The sequence below is a fragment of the Lissotriton helveticus genome, chromosome 2_1 (genome assembly GCF_964261635.1).
Source record: "Lissotriton helveticus chromosome 2_1, aLisHel1.1, whole genome shotgun sequence".
Taxonomy (NCBI): Eukaryota; Metazoa; Chordata; class Amphibia; order Caudata; family Salamandridae; genus Lissotriton; species Lissotriton helveticus.
The window spans coordinates 455,728,082-455,734,088 of record NC_136059.1 but is presented as its reverse complement, the minus strand read 5'-3'; the positions used below and the strand labels follow the sequence as shown (position 1 = coordinate 455,734,088).

The window sequence follows — 6,007 nt, the reverse complement described above, 5'->3', positions numbered from 1 at the left end:
CTTTTTGCGGTCTTGGTGAAGTTGGGGTTTGGCCCTGGATTTATTGGTTGGGTCCGACTTCTTTATTCAGCCCCCCTGCTTAGTGTGATCGTGAATAACCATAGGTCCTGCGACTTTTCACTTGGGAGGGGCACTCGTCAGGGTTTTCCCCTCTCACCTCTTTTGTTTGCCTTGGCCCTGGAGCCGCTCGCGGCCTGGGTGCGGTGGGACCGGTCGATCAGAGGGTTACGCTGGACATCGGAGTGGGAGGACAAGATCTCACTTTATGCTGATGATATTCTGTTGTATTTGATCTCCCCTTGCAGTTCCCTTATTGTCTTTATGGAGGTCCTTGCCATTTTTGGGAGGTATTCGGGCTTTGCCATTAATTGGGCGAAGTCGGTCCTCTTTGTTCTCAGTGGCGATCCACCCAGGGTGCCTGTGTAGCTGGAATCGTCAGTTTTCGCTACTTGGGGATCCAGATCTCTAAGGATCCTAAGGTGTGCTTTCGCTTGAATCTATTGCCCCCCTTGGTCAGATTGCGTGGTGATGTTGCAAGGTGGAAGGCATTACCCCTTTCCCTGTTGGGCCGTGCTGTCCTCTTTAAGATGATGGCTCTCCCGCGCTTTTTGTATGCTCTCCAGAACTCCTTTGACCCGGTGCCCCCGTCGTATTTCAGTGAGATTGAGTCTTTGCAGCATGGCCTTCTGTGGGAGGGAAGGCCACGTATTGCGTTGTCGAAATTGATGCTGCCTTGGTACGACGGGGGTATTGGTCTGCCCAACATCATGAAATATTATTGGGCGTCCCAGTTGGCCCCCATTAATCATGCTATCTACGGCTCACCGGTAGATCCGGGATATGCGATGGACCGAGGCCAAGTGCCAGGGGGAGAGTATACTCGGGTGTTGTATGCGAAGCGTGGTCGTTTCCCATTGGCAGGGCCCCCATCGACATTGACGAGGGTATGGCATGAGGCTAACAGGGACCTTAAATGGGCTGGGCGTCTGAAGCTGGCTATCCCGTTGTGGAGCTCTGAGATGTTGGGGACACTGTGGAAGACGAAAGGGTTTGACCGCTGGGATTTGATTGGTATAACACAGGTGTGAGATGTGTGGGGGAAGGGCAGGATGTTGACGTTTGAGGAGTTGCAGGCTAAGTACCAGCTGAGTGAAACTGAACGGTTTCGATACCTTCAAGTTAGCCATGCTTTGCGGACCGTAATCCCCCGAGGTGAGACACTGCCGGTGGCCTCCCTGCTGGAGGATCGTTTGCTGGACGGCTACGAGCCTACCAAGGCGATTTCGTTTACATACAGCAAATTGGTCAATCACACCGAAGACCCCTTAGTGCAGTTACGGGGACAGTGGGTTGCCGATGGCTTCGTATTGGATGAGGAAGATTGGAGGGAGGCGGTGTTGTCTCCTAGGATAGTGGCGGTCCCAATGAGACTCCGGCTGGTTCAATTTAAGATTTTACACCGCTCCTATACCACGGGTCCTGGATTGCTGCGGATGGGATTAGCTGTGTCTGCTGATTGTCGTAGAGGGTGTGGGGCGCCTGGTACGTTCCTTCATATTCTGTGTGAGTGTGAGAGGGTCCGTGACTTCTGGACTAAGATATATTTGAAGATGAGTGATGGGGTGTGCGGATCGAGATGGAGCCGAGGCGATGTCTGTTGAATGTTTAGGAACCTACCGACCTCTCGAGCCATGGCAAACTCTGGGTTGCTCTTGCTTGTGCGATAGCCAAGCGTAATATCGCACAACTCTGGGGTGCTCCTCGAGCGCCTCGGGTTGGGAAGTGGATGGAGGACCTCGACTGGTGTATGTTTCGGAAGAGGTCGGTGTATGTGTCCAGGGGGCGACCCCCCAAGTGGGGTAAGATCTGTGGAGCCTGGAACGCTTACCGTGGTGACATCTGTGAACCGCCAGAAATAGATCCCGCCAGTGTGGAACCGGAAGATGCCTAGGCCCGTTCTCCTCCTTTCAATTGATTTGCTGTTTATCATTGAAGTCTAAGATCTCTGTGTGTGTATTTGTGGTCACCCGATGCGCTCTGGTCGATGTTTTAGTTGTGTATTGTCTTTTTGTTCAATAAAAAGAATTTTAAAAAAGTGTTCTAGAGCTAGACTCTAAACGTACAGTAGAAAGAGACAGTTTATCATTTGTATTGGGCAAACAAATACAATCACCAGCCAAAATCACATTCCTAATGCATAGCAAAAATTGTGTTTATAAATTAAAAATACCGTCTCTATCAGACAATGAGGTTGAACAATATACATTTTAAAGGCGAATATCATGGCCAATCAGGTTACCATCTACACACAGGAGTCTACTTTTGACATGATCTACCTTCTGGATGGTGAAAGAAGATGATATGCAAAAAAGAATAACAACTCTAGCATTCCTATCAATATTGCAGCCAGACAACATTGAACAGGCCGCAATTTCATTTGTCTTTCAACATTTTATCCTCCGAACCTTCAGATATTGCACATTCTTGAAGAAAAATAATATCCCGGTTCTGATGTTTTAAACAATCAAGAACAGAAGAGCATTTAATGGCGTTACCCTGACATCGAACATTGATGCTAACCAAAAAGATCATGAGAGAGAAAAAAAAATATATATACATCAACAGGGTTTTCGAGAGTCCTTGACTTGTGTAAAGGGGTCACCTGTTTCTGACTGAAATGTAAGATGGTCCAGACCATCCAGGGCAGCATAATCCTTAGAGTCTTTGCTTTCTACTCCAGACGTATCTGCGTCATTACATTGTTTCTTTCCCTTTGAGAGTTGTTGAAAAATCAATCGCCACCTCAATCTCTATAGCAGAAATATCCTCTTCCTTATCCCATTCTGTCATCATCTCAGCTACCACATAGTAAGAGAAAGAAGCAGAAGAAAGCTCTATGGCATTGTCAATCTTTGAGAGAGGATCCCCATGAGGAAGTAAAGACTCCCCTTTACTTTTAAAGTTGTTATCCAAATTGAGAGTAGAGGAAATCTCTTCATTTGGAATGTTTCCTTGGCTGTGTGGAGGAAACTGTTCCCGAGAGGCAAAGGAATTATCAGCATGTTTTGTATGCACATCAACAATGCTAAGGCCCTCACAATCCCAGCCAGGATACTAGGTATGCATGGCAGACCCAGGTATGGTCATAAGCTTATTGCGAGGAACATGTTCTTTAGGGAGTGGGGCGATGGTGTCTTCCTGCAGCACTGAGTGACTGCGTAGCTACTGTTCCTTTAACATTGGTTGCACGTCAGGTTTTAATTGTGATTCCTCTGCCAATGCATGGCACGCAAGGAAGCATCTTTCAGCCGAATTGTGACATGCATCTCTTACTGCGCCTTTGAGAATTCTTTGTCAGGGGCAAAGCAAATTGGTAAAGGAAGAGCCTTAACTCTGAGAATACTCTGTTTCAAGTGCAGACGCAGACTTTTGTTGTATGAGATTAGTGTTAGCTGAGACACAAAGCTGTTGTTGCTGGACATGTGACAGTGGCACACCATTTAACTTAGTGGAGGCAGAGCCTCCAGAAATACTTTAGCATTAGAGTCTTGGAGCTGCACTGAAAGAGGAGCACTTCCGGAAGGGATTCTTCACTAGGCTTATTAATGTGTTCCCTCATTTCACACATTTTGTGGAGTAAAGAGGCTCCTGTTGTAAAGTTAATACATTCTTCCAAACATAAGCAAATAGGTTCTTCCTCCTCCGCATTAATGTCTTCATAACGTTGGAGCCCTCTTGGGCGTGGGATAGGCAGTTTACTTTCATTCTCAGTTGCCTTCAAGAACTGTCAATCCTGATGTGCCTTTAACATGTGCTCCTTGGAACCTCAGACCATGCAGGATTTTTCTGTTGTACTATGGGCAGCATCATGCTCAGCGTGCTGATACTGTGTGCAGTAGGGCTCAGTGCAGTCTCTAGCAAAATGCCCCTCATCATTACACCGCCTACCAGTTTCTGGCTGTCCCACGTAAAAAACATTCCCCATGACACCTCCAAGTCGAATTAGACTTGGAATATGGATTAATTCTTCTTTAGCTGGGTTCCTTTACAGGATAAAATATATGCCTTAAAATACCCTGTTGTAACACCATCTGCATCTTTTACTCTTGCCCCATGGGACACTACACGGAACTGATTAAGCCATGTTATAATGTTTGTGCTGTGTATAAATTCACTGAACATAGATTTGTTCATCCATCTCTTTTGTGGCTAGGTTAAGGCTGTCATCATAACATTATTTTCTTCAGACTGCTTTTCTTTAAAACGTTTCAGGCATTGTTCAGACAGCACAAATGTTATGAAAATGACTTCAAACACTCTGCCACCAGGAAAACCGAAAAGATAGCCAATTTGTTCAGGTCTTAAACCCTTTTCGTTTTGCAGCACAGGCCTGCTAAACAGGACCCTATTCATCCTGGCTTCGGGCTAATTCAAGGAGAATCTGACAGCATTGTGAGATGCCAAGGAGGCCGAAATTCTGACTGGAAATCCTGTCCGAAAGGGTTTACCTTTATTTGGCGTAATTTCGTCAGAGAAGCACGACTGGGAGACAAACAGCTGAGGAAAATGTAATGTTCACAGCTGAAGGAGAATCGAATCGCCACGTGCAGCTTGAATTCCAAGGAAGCCAGCTGCTCCGGATGCCTCCTGATTATTATGTCTCTCCTGCCAGGTAAGTATGAGTTGGAAGGGGAGAGGACAAGAACGGCCCGCTTGGCATCTCCCCACAGAGCAAGTGTGGCATCCACACAGGCAAGGCCTGAGGCCGGGCGAGGCAGAGCATGGGCATTGTGGGGCGCAAAGTGACCAGCCAAGGCCCAGGCGCCCCCTTTGGAAAGCGCGCAGCTACCCACAGCAGCTTCCCACAGGCCTCATCCGGCAAGCAAAATTTGCATGCCCACGCCCAGCAGCAGAGCCAATCAGGGCCCTGCTTTTGACCCAGCGCGGCTTTCACACAACCCTCATAAACATCTCACTAAGCAACTTATTTTACTCGTCGGTGGGGCCCATAGCACCGCTAGAGAATAACTTTACAAGGGGTACAATATTTGTTTGGCTCGCCCCTGCTCCATCACTTTCACTATGCTGCATGTTGCTCACACGGTGGGAAAGCCAAGGCTACAGCTGGCACAGAAGGGGCTCGGAGGCCGAAACGGGTCCAAAAGTAGATTTTTCAGGCCCTCCATACTGTGCGCAGGCAAAGGCAACAGCAAGCAAAGAAGAGAGCCTGCCAGGCCGAAATCGGGCCCAGAAGCATGTTTCTAAGCTCTAACCCAGCATCCCCCAGGCTTGTCAATTTGCATATAATTGGCCCTCATCCACTCCCCATTCCAGCCAGCTTACAGCACCCTGGTCGGACCATAAGAAACGCCAAAGGTTGCTCCAGACTCATTGTTATTTTTTTCCTGTTTGTCTTTCTTGAAACCTGAGATCAGGGGAAAGCTCGAACGCAGTCCCCCACTATCAGAAATTATGCAGTTGAGTATCCAGCATTTGACAACATCGCAGGGGTCAGCACATCCGAAGTGCAATGCATAAGCCTCACCCTTGGAGAAGCACCTGTTTTTTTGTTTTGGGGCAAAAACTTTTATTAAGTGCTTAAAAGTTGCGATACATAGTTTGAGGAAGTGGTACCTCTTCCCTTAGGGAGGGCAGTCCACTTTAACTTTTCAATCAATGTATTTTAGCCGCTTAACCGCGGCGCGAATTCCGGCACGGTGCGGCGATTTGAACGAGTGGGCGGTGCTGCGACGGGCAACAGACATGCGCAGCACTAATGAGGTAATGCTTGCGATGTCCGTTGGCCGACTCGCGCAGCAAAGGGGTTAACATTTACAGTCCATTTTGGGATGCCACTTTAAAGAGTACAGTGGGGAATGAAGGTTTTGTTACAGTTCTTCCTCACTTTCCTTCTTGTCCATGGCTGCATAGTCTCTTAGAAGGCTGAGCACCATCCTGCGGCACTCTTCTCTGTTTACCACCTCTCCATTGGTCACCAGTCGGGTCC

The 6,007-nt window shown here is 47.8% G+C and overlaps 1 pseudogene; it reads right to left on the bottom strand.

The window, feature by feature from the left end:
• Positions 1-5,432: 5,432 nt before the first annotated feature.
• Positions 5,433-5,574, bottom strand: LOC144820520 (U1 spliceosomal RNA; annotated as a pseudogene).
• Between the last annotated feature and the right edge of the window lie 433 nt (positions 5,575-6,007).